The 17,760-nt window shown below is 41.4% G+C and overlaps 1 long non-coding RNA gene across 1 annotated transcript; it reads right to left on the reverse strand.

Moving 5' to 3' along the window:
• Positions 1 to 844: 844 nt before the first annotated feature.
• On the reverse strand, positions 845 to 2,346 carry LOC147022727 (uncharacterized). Its single transcript, XR_015059690.1, has 3 exons — positions 1,460 to 2,346; positions 1,198 to 1,362; positions 845 to 1,100 (listed from the first exon to the last, which is right to left on the reverse strand). It is a non-coding gene; the product is annotated as an uncharacterized LOC147022727 (long non-coding RNA).
• Between the last annotated feature and the right edge of the window lie 15,414 nt (positions 2,347 to 17,760).

Here is a 17,760-nt window from a genome sequence, read left to right on the forward strand (position 1 = left end):
TGTTGATGTGTATGTGTGTGTGTGTCCCAACCCTCACATTCAAAATCTCAACCCCAACCCTCACATTCAAAATCTCAACCCCAACTCAATCCTCGCCCAACACAATGTCTTTTTCAAAATGAGATTTCCACCTATATATATATATATATTTTTACGTTTTTTTCTTCTTCCAATTCTGTCTTTTAAGGCTTTCAGGTTTGATGACGTAGAAAGGGGGAGTAAGCCTGCACTTTCTTCCCAGAACTTTCTTGATCTTGCTCCCATCAAGCACCATCCGACAAAGAACTACATCGATAGGTTTAGATCCCAAAGAGTGATAGCAACTCCAAAAGTCTCCAAAATATAAATAAATAAAATAATAATAATAATAAATAAATAAATAAATAAATAAAAGCCCCCAAAAAAGTTTCAAGTGTCCAACATAAACCCAACTTTCCAAGTCTTCAAGGTATAACCACATTCCCGTTGAGTTTCCAAGATATGTATCACATTGTGAGTTATCAATCCAGAACCCACATTTCAAGTATTCAAAGTAAAACCAACTTACAAAGTCTCTTAAGGATAACTCATTTACTGATTTTTTCAAAATTTGTGAGTCTCCAAGGTAGGCCCCATATTTAGAACCATCTTGGCAGAACCCTTTTCCTGAGTCTCCAAGGTAGTTATTTAAACCATCAAGGCAGAACTCATTTACTGATTTTTTCAAAATTTGTGAGTCTCCAAGGTAGGCCCCATATTTAGAACCATCTTGGCAGAACCCTTTTCCTGAGTCTCCAAGGTAGTTATTTAAACCATCAAGGCAGAACTCATTTACTGATTTTTCAAAATTTGTGAGTCTCCAAGGTAAAACTTGTATTCTGGCTCATCAAGGTATAACTTGTTCAGTGGGTATTGTCTTGATAACTCACAATGAGTACTATTGCTGTAAAACTCTTTTTCAGGATTTTGCTGGTCTCCAAGGTATAACTCTTTGGTTGGGTCATCAAGGACGAACTCGTTCTGTGGGTCTTGGTCGCTCATAAGGTCTTCAACCAAGCCAACAATTTCCCCCAAGTTGTAGCAAAAGCAGTATTTTCATTTCGTATTTCAGACACAATTTCCTGTGAGAGAAAATAATAATGTATTAATTAAGTTATTTAATTATTAAATGAGTATGCTTCAATCAAAGTTTGAAAATAGGAAAATAAAAAATCTTACCTCAATAGATAAGAGGTTTGAATCCAGTTCATCAACTTGAAGGTTTAGTTCCATAGAAGACAGAGAGTTCCAAGGAACACCAAAGTCATCCCACTCAAGGTCTTCAACCAAGCCAACAATTTCCCCCCAAGTTGTAGCAAAAGCAGTATTTTCAGATACAATTTCCTGTGAGAGAAAATAATAATGTATTAATTAAGTTATTTAATTATTAAATGAGTATGCTTCAATCAAAGTTTGAAAATAGGAAAATAAAAAATCTTACCTCAATAGATAAGAGGTTTGAATCCAGTTCATCAACTTGAAGGTTTAGTTCCATAGAAGACAGAGAGTTTGAGACAAGCACACAGAACACCATTGCCAGCAAGAACAAATGTTTAAAATGGAGCCTGGGTTTGAAGCTTTTATAGAGAAAGACTGGTGGGTGTGGTTTCCTTTGGAAATTCCCTGGGCAAGCCTAGGCAAGCCTTCATTGGGAAATTTTTCAAAACCATAACATCCTGTAATTTTCTAGTGATTTCTTTGTGAGTCAGAGATGAACTGGAAATGATGTAAGAGTGGGCGGGGCTTAGCAAAAGTAGGCGGAGCTTAGGAAAAGTGGGCGTGGCTTAGAAAAAATACCTTATGAAAAGTGGGCGGAGCTTAGCAAAAGTGGGCGGGGCTTAGGAAAAGTGGGCGTGGCTTAGAAAAAATACCTTATGAAAAGTGGGCGGAGCTTAGCAAAAGTGGGCGAAGCTTAGGAAAAGTGGGCGTGGCTTAGAAAAAATACCTTATGAAAAGTGGGCGGAGCTTAGCAAAAGTGGGCGGAGCTTAGGAAAAGTGGGCGTGGCTTAGAAAAATTACCTTATGAAAAGTGGGCGGGGCTTAACAAAAGTGGGCGGGGCTTAAAGAAAAGTGGGCGGGGCTTAACAAAAAATAACCTGTGGCTCAGGAGGTGGTCAAACAAGAGCATTAAGAGAAGTTTATCATTTCGTAATGGCACAAATGGGGTATCTTAAAAAATATAAAGATTCAAATGTTTTGTTTGTCAATATTTTAGATGAAGATTATTGTGCAAAGAAAATTAAACTATTGAAGGAATTTGAGAATGAACAAATCTTTATAGGTTCAATGAGTGAGCTGTTCAACCCCCAGGTGTTCAATTCAATGAGGTTCAACCTCCAAGTTAAAAGGGGAGACAAATAAATATACCTTGGGATAAAAAGAGGATTTATTTTTAGGGAAAAAAAATATAAATCGCTGAAAATCCCCCATTCATTTACATGGGGAAAAGTGAGCCAGAATCAGTATTCTTACCCTACTTGTATATGTATATATATATATATATATATGTATGTATATATATATATATATATATATATATATATATATATATATATATATATATATATATATGTATGTATATATATATGTATATATATATATATATATATGTATATATATATATATATATATATGTATATATATATATATATATATATATATATATATATATATATGTATATATATATATATATATATATATATATATATATATATATATATATATATATATATATATATATATATATGTATATATATATATATATATATATGTTTATATATATATATGTATATATATATGTATATATATATATATATATATATATATATATATATATATATATATATATATATATATATATATATATATATATGTATATATATGTATGTATATATATATATATATATATATATATATATATATATATACATACATATATATATATACATATATATATGTGTATATGTATATATATGTATGTATATATATATGTATGTATATATATATATGTATATATATATATGTATGTATATATATGTATGTATATATATATATGTATATATATATATATATATATATATATATATATATATATATATGTATATATATATATATATATATATATATGTATGTATATATATATGTATGTATATATATGTATGTATATATATATATATATATATATATATATATATATATATATATATATATATATATATATATATATATAATATAATATTATTGCTTGGCTGATATTGGAATTTTTTTGGAATTGGCTGATTGGAATCAGTGTGTTTTCCAACGACAGTACGTACTGCATACACCCCAAAAGCTTGAGTAGCTTTCACCCTTGTTTTGGGGGAATTTCAATAAACAAATTATGAAAAAAACGTTGCATTATAGACGTTTCAAGGAGATGTGCATTCACATTAATCTTTATAAACAGCTGCATGCGATGGGTAGAAAAAAAATTGGCTCTAATTTCGAAAACATGTTCAGACAGCAAATGGCTCAGAAATCGGGTGTTATCAAATATATTTTGCTTTGAAACTCACAAAGAGAAACCATATAACCTCTGTAAAGCACACCCGAGATTAGAAACAGTCACAAGGATAAAGGAAAACACGATCACTCGAATGCTGCTAAGGTTGAAACTTAAAACCACCACCCACCATCGTAAGATGTGGGATGAAATTTTGCCACCTCGGCACATGTAACCAAGCATGCAAACATGCACACCCACCCACAGAGAGTCACTTTAATGATCCAAGTCTACCCATATGTGTGTGTACCTTGTACATCTGCCGACTGTACATCCTGATCGGGATAGGAACTGGACTGCTATCAACTATATGGAACACTGCATGCGGCTTATGCACTTAAGCAAGCACTCCAATGAAATCTTTGATAATGGGCAGCTGGCTTTGCAAGCGATGGCAAGCTGATTGGTAATGGCAAAACACTAAACATCGCCGATTTCTTAACATTTTCAGATTTCACTCTAGATTTTGAGTTATTTAGTCCACGTGATCCGATCCTCCAAACTCAAATTATATTTTGATAATGTACTTTAATTTGTCCCTGAGAGTAAATTGTGGAAAATCGCATCATATAATACATGAAATTGGTTCAAGCTCCTAATTTGAAAACTATAACACTTGCAAAAGTGATGTATGCAGCAATTCGTAGATACTGTATGTAGAATGTCGATGAGGCATAAGATGATATGACTGAGGAAAGTGAAAGAACATCTGGAGACATGCAGAGATATCTGGGAACCTGGAGAATGTTTATGCCATAATTATAGCCTCATACCTTTCTTGGCTTAATGCTGTGGAAACCAAGGCTTTTACAATCATTGGTATCTCCCGCGATGAAGATGAGGCTTTGGGTATCTCACTCTCTCACCACAGGTGGGTCAGTGGTCTTTCTTTCTGTCTTCTGACATCTCTTCACTGGCCTTGCCACCCCCCCCCCCACCTTGTTCTGTCTGTGATCTCTCTCCCTCCCATATTTCAGCAGGGTGCTCAAGGTCTGCCAGCAACCTCCTTCTGGTGAAACTACCAAAATCAAGAATCACTGCTCACCTTCACTCTTTCATTCCTCTTTTCTCCTACCTCTGGAAGAAACTTCCACACTCTCTTCAAACCCACCTCTCCCTCCAGATCTTCAAAACAGCTGTCCGCCACCATCTCTTATCTTCCCCCATCCATGACCTTTTCTACCCAAATCCACCTCCTTCAAATTCCCTGTTTTCATTCCTGAAAGCCCCTGGAGTGTTCTTCTTGTTTAATCCATGTACTCTGCCCCATCTCTCTCCCTTCCACAGATCTACCTACTCTTTTGTGCTTCCCTCTCCTGCCTCTGTTTTCTCCTGCTCCCTTTGTTATACATTCTGTGTGTTTCTTTTATACGAGCCACAATAATGCATTCAAAAATCCCCCCCAAAAAAATTGAGCGCTTTACCATTAAATCGTGCCCTGTTCCAACTCAAGGCATTGTTGAGCAGGCCGGACAAAATGGCAAATTAAGTCCCAAGCGAGGTAACCTCGGAAGCCTTAAGACCCCATCGAGACTGTGGTGTCTGAGGATGCACCTGATAAAGGACATAATTAATTAAGGCCGTTAATTATCTTCAAAAGGGGTGTTTTAATTAACCCAAACACTCAATTTTCACTTATGCACTTTCTTGGCATTCCCTTCGTCTGCATGCAAAGTTTCAGGCTGTTAGATTTCATGGTTTTGGAGTTATGGAGGAGACAAATACTGACACACATTGACAAACACACACACACACACACACACACACACACACACACACACACACACACACACACACACACACACACACACACACACACACTTATTAGTATTGATGGACAATATAATATGCGAGGAACTTGACATGAAACCAATAGTTTGACCCACTGCACCACGAAGTTAATTGTGTTAAATTGTTAATTTGGAGATGTTCTCAATAATTGACACCTTATAAAATAGCCTTTAGCTCCTCAAAAACATTTAAGGAAACCATTACATTTTGATGGCATTTTTAGACAATTATCTTGGGTTCGTCTTTCAGTCTTATAATTTGTAAACTGTGCAGAAATAGCCACTACCTTCAACTATTCCCAGAAAGAACAATGGATGGAAACAACAGGACGTTGATCGAGGTATGCTCAACGACCATGGAAAGCAAAGAGAAGTTTACATTTTCGTTGTTATCCCTTCCTCTTTTCGAACATATCTCGATCAAAGTCTTGTTGATTCCATAAATGTCCAACCCATCGCTCGACGCCATGTCTTCACCACCAACACCAGTTATTCATTCCACTCCCATCCCAGCAAGGCATTGGTGGCTAAGTTGATTTTGCTCGCAAAGTGAAGTAATGACCAAGCAGCAGAGCTGTGTCGCTCTGCATTTCCCTGGATAATTTTGCAACAGTGGTGCATCGATTCTGAACATTACAAAACGCCTGGCCTCTGTGAAGCAAAACACCTGTTAATTTAGCTCGGAATGTGACAAGCACAAAGATTTATAAGCTGCTGCGTGCGTGCATTTCTCGGGTTATCCACTGCTTCGAAGCGATAACCGCAATGCTGAAAGCCGAGGCATGGATACCTAATTAGGACCGAGTCCACGGAATCTGTCCACAGCTCGAAGGTTGACCCTCGTTTTTCCAAAGATCTCTGACTATTAAAAGTTTTTCTAATAAAACAATTCTCTATACATAACTTGGCGTCGACAAATCTCTTGTACTTATCCTTCTTTTAGTGATAGGTTTATTAATTTACTTGCATTCTTTTCGTGAAACATTCTTTTCTCTCTGCTGTGTTTTTGTTTTCATCGTGGTCATTTATGATTGTAAACTGTCATTGTTTTTTTAAAATTGATTGTGCAAAAACTGCTTTATTAACAATGAGTAATGTTGGATTGGGTTTGTGTGTTTGTTATTTGTGTTTTTTTGTTTTTTAACAAAACTTTCTAACAATCGGTCTCATGAAGTCCTCGGTGTACAATGGTATTTTAATGCTCCCCAAATTTGTGGCCATCAGGTCACCAAATTTGCCACATGATATTTAAAAAAGAACAAAAAAAAGAAGCGAAATTTCGCATACAATTTCGAAAATACATGTTTATTGTAGATTTTAATACAGACACCGGGTGATGGTCAGATCACTGATATTTGCATGTAGTGGTATCACCACAATGGAATATATGTGTTCTTGAGACCACATTACAAATAGCAGTTTAACCTGAGCCCATTTCATAAGCTCGAAATAATTCTTTGTGTTTGGGCACCCTGCATGTGCTATCCGATCACCAGTGCACCAATGCAATTGTTTGCAAAGACAAAAAAAAAGAACATTACTGTTGAAGAGCATCAATTCGCCACATATCGGTGACCGATTCACCACATGTGATGAACATATTGAACAACACAGCCCTGAATAAAAGTAGTGTGTGTGTATGTATATATATATATATATTGTTGCGAATCTGGAAACCATTATTGAACTCATCATTCAGGTCCTTTAGCTCAGCTATCTCAGGAAGTGCATGTTCTATAGATAGCTCGCCTTCCATTGTTTAATGGCTAAATCTATGTAAATCCACTGTGATTTATTTTAATAGTTAGGTCGGAACAACAAAGTAGAACACTCTCGTCACAAGATTTAGCAAGGTAAACAGCCCCCACCCGCGATTGCGGGGGGGGGGGCGCACGAGTCACGCTGAAGCGAGGCGGGGCGGAGGAGAATAAGAAAGGGACCCTCTGCTTGGCTCACCCGAGTTGGTTGAGGGTTGTTGGAGTCGGGTGGTCGTTGGTGGTCGAGTCGTGTGGTTCTTGCTCTGCTTCGTGGCCTGGTTCGGCTGGCTCTTCTTTGTGCGTGGAGCTCTTCTCGTGGTCTCTGCTTGGTTCCCAGTTTGGTGCGACTCCTTGGCCTTATCTTGGTTGCTGGTTCTTCAGAGAAGCGACACATCGGGTTGGGAAGGATCGGCGCCTCGTGTCTCACCAGCACGTGGTCGGGAGCACGAGAGGATCCGCCGGAGCTCGGAAAGGATCGCGGCTCACAGTGATTGAATCCAGCTCACCCACGTTGGTGCCCGGTCTGAACAGCTTGAAGACCACATGAGGTGGAACGGTCTGAGGCAGTCCCTGGACTTCAGCTCATCTGTCCTTCCGAGCTGATGTCCGCATTAAAGGCATCAGCCACCATTTCTTGGGTGTGTGTTTGTTCGTATGTGTGTCCGTGGGCCCATCTAACAAGTAGAGAACTGTTAAGGTCTTTGTGTGCTGTAAATGATTGCATTGCCTTTCGTATAGTCGGTTTAAATCTGCTCTTACGTGTTCCCTAGTTCTCCATCATTATTAATAAATACCCCCATTGTTGAATGTCACAGCTCGTTCTGTGTTTCTTTCATTGGTTCGACATGACATGTGTTTGAGGATTAGTGTTTGTAACTTGTTCATTTGATCCAGCCCGACGTTGGTAATTCCGCTCGGTTACGCCGGATCTGAGTCGCGATAGCGACTCGATTTGGACAAAGTCGGCCGAGGGTGAACTTCCCCTGAAGTCAGACCACGTGGGTACTTAACTAAATTGAAGTTGGCAATCGACCCTACCCCACGTGGCCTATCCATTGGTGAAGATCGGTCTGATAGGGGACCCGTCAGTTCCGGAGTTATCCGGGGCGACAGCCTTTACATTCCTGGCGATAGGTCGAGCCGGCTCGCGGCTCCATCTAACGGTCATGCTCACGGTCGACCCCCCGGCCCCGTAACAATATATATATATATATATATATATATATATATATATATATATATATATATATATATATATATATATATATATATATATATTGTTACGGATTTCAGAATCAGATCCGACAAATGCATACCAACATCCAGGTCCTCAGATAGTTATTTCCTTCAATGCATGTCCAGGATAGACCCATCCCCATGTCTGGTGGGATTCTAAATGCGATGTATTGATAAGGGTAAAGAATAGATCCCTTCTTTTATCGGAAGCTTTTTCTCTTTACGACAGACACATTCATGCACGTGAGATAGCCGTTTCTTTCACTGACGCTGAGACCCACCTTTTTCGTTTCATATCGGGCTGAACAGTGAAGTGATCATTGTTGTTGACAGTTTTATGAGAGCTTCACATTTGTGCTCGGTAATTCTGGCAAGTGGCTGCTTTTTGCTCGCCCAGTACCACAGACGTGGCCTCGTAAGGGAGGAATAACAGCGGGATGTGCAGGTTGTCACGGTAACGGTGCGCAAGTGGGGCAGGGTGGATTTGGGGGGAGTCTTTGCCGCCGAGACAGGCCTCCTATAAAAAGAGTGAGAGGTCAGTGCGCGTGTGGGTCAGTCGACAAAAAGTGAGGCGCGGGTCAGTCGACAATGAGTAAGTTTGTCAGTCAGTTGGCGTCAGTTCATCAGTGCCAGTCAGATGGTCGCTTCATCGTTCCAGTCAGACGGTCGCTTCATCAGTTCCAGTCAGACGGTCGCTTCATCGTTCCAGTCAGACAGATGGTCGCTTCATCATTCCAGTCAGACAGATGGTTGTTTCATCGTTCCAGTCAGACAGTTGCTTCGTCGGTTCCAGTCAGATGGTCACTCTTGGCATACCTGATCCTTGGGGGTGACGTTGACTGGTGTTCAAGCCTGTTGGCGAGTGGGTGCATGGCAAGGCTGGGTGCTGGCAACAGACAAGACACGCTCACACATTTGAGGACGTTTTTGTTTCACGGACGACTTCTCTTTGGTAAGTGAGATGATTCTTCTTCCCCCCCCCCCCCCCCTGAGTGATCTACTGGGTATCCTTGTCTGTGTTTAGTTGTTAAGTAAGTCAATCCCCGATAAGTATCTACTCTTTGTCTCTTTTCCTATCACTTTGATTGGTTTTGCCTGATTAATTATTTATTTGCTTGCGATCATTTTGATTGATTTGGAATTTATTTATTTTACCTCACGTCAATAAAAAGTTCTTTTTATTTATTTATTTTCTCATTAATAAATTATTTGTTGACGTTCCAACCTGTCTGTGCTTGTCCTTTTCTTCCATTGTTCCAGTATTGTCCGAACTGAGATAGACTGGGAGGTAATTACAACACGACTTGACCAATAATAGTCAGCACGCACCAGCGGATAAACGCTCGGCCGCCCTAATTAAGATCCAATCAAGATGAGATTGGTGCATTGCCGAGGGTGTGCTTCCTGCTCAGAAAACCACGTGACCTCAAATTAAACGGCATAATTAGACGGTGGACACTGGAACTCATGGTTAACTGGGTGGCGTTCATGGTTCGAAAGCAACCCACCATACCAGAAAGTTAAATGTGAGTGGTGGCCCCATGTCCGGCTCTTCCGAGGACAAACGGGAATTAAACCCCTCATAATACTCTCAGTACCCATGGCCCCATGGCCAAGACTATATATATATATATATATATATATATATATATATATATATATATATATATATATATATATATATATATATATATATATATATATATATATATATATATATATATATATATATAGACACAGATATCGATATAAATATGGAAATATAGATTTTTTTATATTGTTTTTTGTACACCTTGTCAAGGCTCGTATGAGAGTGAACACACAATGCACAGCAAGGGGGGCATGAGACAAGAGGGGCATGAGAAGGACAAAACAGTGAGGAACAGAAATATTTGGAGATCTGTGGAAAGGAGAGGGATGTGACGGGGAACATGGGGTGTACAAGGTGGACACTACAGGGACTTTCAGGAAGGAAAGCAGGGAGTTTGAAGGAAATGGGTTTGGGGTGGACTAACTTCTTCTTCTTTCGGCTGCTCCCGTATGGGGTCGCCACAGCGGATCATCCGTATGATCCGCATTGTGATTTGGCACATGTTTTACGCTGGATGCCCTTCCTGACGCAACCCTGGTCGCCTCTCACGACACAGGGATATGGTACACCTATTTTAACCGGGGTATACACCGGCCCAGTATACTGGTACTCATTTCCCCGACCTCGGAAGGATGACAGGCTGAGTCAACCCCCTGGTGTATTAATTCAGTGGCCCAACGGGGCTTGAACTCAGGACCTTTTGGATCCCAAGCCGCTGCCCTAACCACTGCGCCAACACCAGGCTGGGGTGGACTAACGGGGTAGAAAAAAAATGAGCATTTGGATGGGGGACAATAAGTCCCTGATCTGTGACCTGATCTGTGATTTTTGTCAGGTCAGGTTCGATCTGTGACCTGCTACAGGTACCATGTAAACCTGTACTAACCTGTTCCATGGTCGGGTTGTCGGCGACTAAACCGTCTCCCCCACCAGGTTTTCTGGTGAGGGGGGTGTTTGGATATGTACACCCAGCAGGATTAAAAACAAAACCTGTCAAAGGTCAGAAGAGCTCCTTGTGAGCCAACGGCCATCCATATCTAGTGCCCAACTGTGTATGCAGACGTCCTCCTGCAGTTGGGTTACTTCTTATTAGGAGGTTGGTGGCAGGATTTGCACTCCGGCCACCGTAAAACCCTTCATTCTGCAAAACGCAAAAACGCAAAAAAATCTGAAAACCCACTCTGTGGGAGTCCCTCCTGTGCAGCTTCCCTTCGCAGGGCAGCTCACCAGATGACGGGATTGGGGCAAAGCCTTCGGGACCCCCAATCTTTGATAGGAGGGAAACCACGGGGTAACATCCCTGGGTCAGATTGCGGGAGAGTGTGTCGGAGTGGTGCTGAGGTGTCGTCCACCAGACGGCGGTCTCCTTGGGTTAACCTGAGGCGGTCCCTTCGGGTGGGTGCCTGGAATGTCCTATCCCTAAGAGAGGATGATCACCTGTCTCTGTTATCATCTGAGCTCAAGCGTTTGGACATCGGGATTGCAGCTCTCTCTGAGGTTCGGAGACCGGATTGCGGCGAGATAATGGTGGGTGGTTACACCTACTATTGGTCTGGTCGCTCTGATGGTTACCATACCCAAGGAGTTGCTGTAGCTGTGTCCAATAAGCTGACCCCAATGATAATTGAGGTAACACGGGTCAACGAGCGTATTATGAGATTAAGGATTCGTCACTCCTTAGGTGTCATTTCCCTGGTCTCTGTTTATGCTCCGACTGAGGCGAGTGATCTCACCGTGAAGGATGCATTCTACGCTACACTCGAGTCTGTGGTTAATCAGTGCCCCAGACGAGATACTCTTCTGGTATTGGTGGATTTCACTGCATCGACGGGAACTGATAGGGATGGTTATGAGGTGTGTGTTGGTCTCCATGGGTCAGGAACTATGAACCAGAATAGCACTAAGTTCCTTGCATGTGCAAGAAGTCTTGGACTTAGGGTGGCTGGTTCATGGTTTCAGCGCCCACAAGCTCATCGCTGGACTTGGTATTCCAATGCTGGCGGTGTGACAAAGGAGATTGACCATGTCCTCGTTGATGGTCGCTGGAGGATGATCCAGAACTGCAGAGTCCACCTGAGTGCTCTGTTCCTCAAAACTTACCACCGGCTTGTTGTCGCAACTCTGAAGTTGCACCTTAAATCCAGGAGAATGGTACCATCCCAACCTAGGCTGGATGTTGGCAAGCTCAAGGATGAGAGGGTAGCTGAGGAGTTTGAGAACAAGCTGAGTGGAGATTTGGGGGGTCTTGGTGCTTTGGGAGGTCCTGACAAGTTGTGGAGTGCATTCAAGACCACTATCCTTGATGTTGCCAGTGGAGATCTTGGAACTCACCTTTGGGCAAAGAACAATTTTGTCTCACAAGGGACACTGGATACCATTGACCAGAGTCGCAGGGCGAGGCTGAATGGCAGAGCTGAGCTGTTTAGGGAGCTGAGGCGTAAAACTGTACAAGCGCTAAGGGTGGACAAAGAGGCCTATGTGCGAAGAATCTGTGAGGGGGTACAGCATCACCTGTGGTTATGGGATTCTCGACCAACTTCCAGGGGAATTTGCACATTGTGTTCCTCCAAGCCCGTCCCTCGGTGTACTGCAGTTAGAGCAGAGGGTGGTCGGCTCTTTACAGAGGAGTCTGAAGTGAAGGCTCGCTGGGCCGGTTACTTTGAGCGGATAAACCAGTCTGATCCACCAGCTGTCGAGTTGGAAGTCAGGGGTGTTACAAACCCTGTTGCTGACCCTCCAATCAACTGTGGTCCACCTTCGCCTGTCGAAAAACAGGCTGCGGTGAACCGGGTGAAATGGATAAAGCTCCAGGGATCTGTGGCATCCATGCTGAATTTCTCAAGGCTGGTGGAAATGCTGCACTTGTGTCGTTTCATGCAGTTTTGTGCTCTGCCTGGAACACAGGCATCATCCCAACTGATTGGAAGAGGGGCCTTGTTGTCCCTCTCTGGAAAGGGAAGGGTGATCACCAAGACTGCAGCAACCACCGAGGAGTGACGCAGCTCTCATTGCGGGGCAAGGACTTTGCTCAGATAATTCTTGATAGGGTTCACCACCATCTGCTTGAGCACCAGTGTCCAGAGCAGTCAGGCTTTACACCAAGAAGTCAATGATTGACCGTATCCTTGCTCTTCGTGTCCTCACCGAACGCAGATGAGAGTATCGGCAGGGGCTGCTTGCAGCCTATGTTGATCTCTGTAAAGCGTTCGATTCAGTGAATCGGGATGCCCTCTGGAGGATTCTTGGTCTTCGTGGGGTGCCACCAAAACTGATCGATCTGATGTCTGAACTCTACTCTGGTACTGAGGGTGCTGTGACATGTGGTGGTACCATCTCTGACTTATTTGCAGTTGTTACTGGAGTTCGTCAGGGGTGTGTACTGGACCCCACACTTTTCAACACTTGTCTGGACTGGATTCTCGGGAGGTTGTCAGAGAGATCGAGCTGTGGTGCATTGTTTAGGAATGTCAAGATCTCTGACCTTGATTTCGCAGATGATGCATTCATCTTTGCGGAGACTTTATATATCCTTTTGGGGGCCCTCGAGGTGCTGAATGAGGAGTTTAAGCTCCTGGGATTATGGGTTTCCTGGGGAAATACTAAGATCCAAGCTTTCAATGACATCTTAGATGCTGCTGTCCTGTCTGTGCCTGTTTGTGGTGAGGATGTTCAGGTCCTGGAGAGATTCACTTACCTTGGCAGTGATATTCATGTCTCTGCTGGCTGTGAGTCAGAGGTCAATATACGTCTGGGTTAGGCCTGCGAAGTCATGGATTCCCTGGAGAATGGGGTGTGGCGCTGCCGGTACCTATGCGGGAGGACGAAAGTCCGAGTCTTTAGGTCCTTGGTGCTTTCAGTCTTGCTTTATGGATGTGAGACTTGGATTCTGACCAATGATCTGAGACAGAGACTTAATTCCTTTGGTACCAGGTCTCTTCGGAGAATCCTTGGTTATCGCTGGTCAGACTTTGTGTCCAACGTGCGGTTGCTGAGAGAGACTCAAACAATATTTGTTACCTGCATAGTCCGTGAGCATCAGCTGCGGCTGTACGGACATGTGGCTCATTTTCCTGACACTGATCTTGCTAACCAGATTATCTCAGCGAGGGAGTCTCCTGAGTGGAGGAGGCCAATGGCCGACCACATGCTTCGTAGTTGCAGCAGGTTGATCGGCATCTCAAGGAGATGGGGATGGGCCAGGCATCTGCCTGGGGGATTTTCAGACGGAGGCCCCTGGAGTACCGGAGGAAAGTGGATGCAGCAACGCACTGTTCTGGCGCATGCTCCCATACCTGACCTGACCTGAACATGGTGAATTAAGATCTGCTTTTGCTTGTCAGCATTCATTGTTCCTTTAATTCTCACCAACTCACCAACTCCAGAAGCATAAATATCCCGAAACCTGAACAGAGCCTCCACCATGCTTCATGGTGGACTGTCGACATACTTTATATCCTTTTCCTTCTCCACAATGCTCCTTCCAGCATAGCGCCTTCTCTTTGTTCCATTAATTTCGAACTTTTATGCGTCACTCCAAAGTACCTTTCCCCACCGATTGGCATTCCAACTCTGATGTTCTTGGGCATTTTTCAGTCTCTTGGCTTTGTTATCCTTACGCAAAACATGCTGGTTGACAGAAACTCTCCCATGGAGACCACTTTTGTTCTGAGACCTGACGGTAGATGAGTTCACTCCAAGACTCAAAACTTTCCCCTGCTCAAAGCAGTGTCAGCTACTACATCACAGTGTCAGCTCCATTCAAAGTCCTCATAAACTAGCTATTCCAAACCAAAATAGGGTGGATGCATCTCAGATGCTGCCTTTTGGTTAGCACCCTTGCAGCAAGTGCTGTTTTTGTGCAGGACTTTGCAATCACTTGTACAGTGTCGCGGTGCTATCGGATATCAACCCACAAGGGATAGTTTGCCAATCATAATTGGCCACTCGTGGGTGGTGATTGTGGGTGGTCATAATAACCACCACTCGTGGGTGGTGATTGTGTGAGTAACTCACTACATGCTGATGAAGGACAGTGAACCAGAAATCCATCCATGGTTCGATTGCCTTTCCAAGGTGTGGGCTGGTATTGCCAAAAATAAGAGTTTTAAACTTAGCTCAGACTTTCTCGTGCTGTGCATAGTGTAGCATTTAACACTGCTTTTAGCAGTAGGCACTTCTACATCTTTCACAGACTGCAACTAAAGCTGGAAGTTACATTTAAACTGAAAAATAAAAATGTATATTCTGAATTTTTTCTCTCCCTGTTCAAGTATATACATGATGGCAAACAGTCAAAACCCATTGACCTTTTGGTAATCTACTGATCTCATTACCCTCTTGGTATTCTTTTCGTAGTCCACTGGTCCCTTTGACCTACTGATTTTTTTATTGGTATTTTCTACTGGTCCAATTTCCTATGGGATTTTTTATGGGATTTGGATTTTTGGTTTTCAATGGGATTTTCGACCTGGGAAATTACTGTTTTCTTAATGAATCATAAAAAAACAATGTATTGTTCATAGATTTGTCATTTAATATTTAAGTAGAAGGGCACTCGGTAGAGCACAAACTTCCGCCACCCAATGACTGATCCACGAGAACATATCGGGCCCAATACATTTTTGAAATAGCATGCTATCCAGTACTATATCGTTTTTGGCCCTTGCTCTCAATGGTGAAGAATCACTAAAAAAAACATTCTCGTAGTCGAATCCGGATCTTCATCAAAATCGAATTCTTTCATCCTTGTTATACACCGAACCTGTCCACAAAATTTCCTCCAGACCCTTCCACAACTTTTTGAGATATCCAGTACACAAACAGACAAACAGAACGCGGTGAAAACATAACCTCCTTCACCTTCGGTGGTGGAGATATCAAGGAGATGTACAGTCTGCATTAAAGAATGAAAGATCACCATGTTTCTTTATGAGACAAAGCTAAAAGAAACATCAATGAATATTTATTGGAAACTTTTTTCAGTGATTCTTAAACACTGCTACATTTGTTACATTTGACTTCTGTGGATGCTGATGCATCACAATGAGGGCACAACAGCAACACTTGTTAATGCTTTGGATCTTCTTTGAACAAATTGCATGAGGATGAGAAAATGCCTATGTAAGATCCTGCAGAATTACTGAGACTTTAACATCAAGCTCTCCAACTATAATCTTGTGGATATTCGTAATTGATGATCTTGCTATTAGTGTGATATATTGCTCCTCTTGTCGGAGATAATGACTACCCAGTAATCCACGATAAACCGCACACTGACTCCTCCCTAATCCAATGGCCCTGACACTTGTTCCGACACACAATACCACTGATTAATACTTTAGACACCTTAATGCTGGTACTGTCTCCATCTCCAGCACTTTGCGTAACCTTGAATGTCTCATTACCTTTGTGCTCGGTTTTTTTTTTTAAGTAATTAAAATGCTGACAAATCAAAGTGTATGTAAAAATGTGAACAACCGCAAAATGGGTTTATTGATAGCAATAAGCATTGCAGTGTGATTAGATAGCGAAGATTTTTGTTATTCAGGTTGGATGTTGGTCATCCCTGAGCCATTGATTATAATTATCTCATTGGGTTAAGAGTAAAGCTTACTTTCACTTTTATGAACAGAAAATATCAACTGGCTCGGAAAACAAAAAATATATATGATATTAAGAAAAACAATTGACACTGCTGAAATAGAAAATAAACTATTCAACAACATTCATAACTTTAGACATGACAACATTTTGTTTTTGCTGGTTTATAACTGCTGAGGGAGCATGATGACCCTCAAACAGGAGGTCAGATCAAAAACACAAATAATGAAGTTAGATGATTGGTCAATCGGTAAATAGAACACTTACTGCTTTGCTAATATAAATACAACAATCAACTAGACAGTTCATTCGACAACTTACTCCCATGCAGTCTTGAGAAAACGGATATGGGAAGGGTCTTTTCAACGATTGCTTTGCGTTTTGCACTAAACAAACAGCACTAGACACTGTCATATTTGTCTCAATGCTAAATCCCAGTGATCTCACTCTTACTCTGCTCTCAGAGAACGAGACAGTGTAAGTATTTTGTCCAAGTATTGTTAAACTGGAGGTTTTTGGGAGTGAAAACAAGGTGATTTGTGTTATGCAGTGTTTAAGTATATAATTCAATTGAAATAAAATAAAGGATTTAAAGGCTGCAGACAAAAAACTAAAACAAACTTTTTTCTAAAGTCTGCCGCTATTGATGCACTGTCTTTTACACCACCTTATTTAACACATTATATTCGTCATTCATGCCTCTTGTTTATGTCCTTATTGATGTCCCTAAAAACAGTAAGTTTCCTGTTTGGAATGATTTTCAATTTTATTTGACTGCAAGACATGCAGACAGAGTTAAAAAAAAAAATCATTATTCCTCTGCACATGTGCGCTCAGGATGAGATTCTGTATATTTTGCCAATTTCAGAGACAAAGTACTGCTAAACTGCAGGTTCTTGTTCTGATTAATGTTCAGATTTGTGTTCTCCAGTGTTTATAATATACAATTCAAATTAACTTAAGTAGCTCCTCAATCATCGACTGATGTCCATAGATAGACAGACAAAGTGAACCAATTGCTTAACCCCACTTCTTGCTTTGCGTGTGTGGTGTAATGACGTTTAAAGTGCTGTGGTGTACATGATGGAGTGGTCTGCAGTGGCTTTGTTGTGAGGACAATTCAATGGTATCACTCAGGTTTTGGGTTGAAATCCAGATGACGGTAACAGTATTAAGAGTTTACATTTTAAGCATCTGGGTACTAAAATGGGAGAATTATGATGCCA

This window comes from Eptatretus burgeri, chromosome 7, assembly GCF_056783735.1.
Source record: "Eptatretus burgeri isolate ZD-2024b chromosome 7, Ebu_testis_v1, whole genome shotgun sequence".
NCBI lineage: Eukaryota > Metazoa > Chordata > Myxini > Myxiniformes > Myxinidae > Eptatretus > Eptatretus burgeri.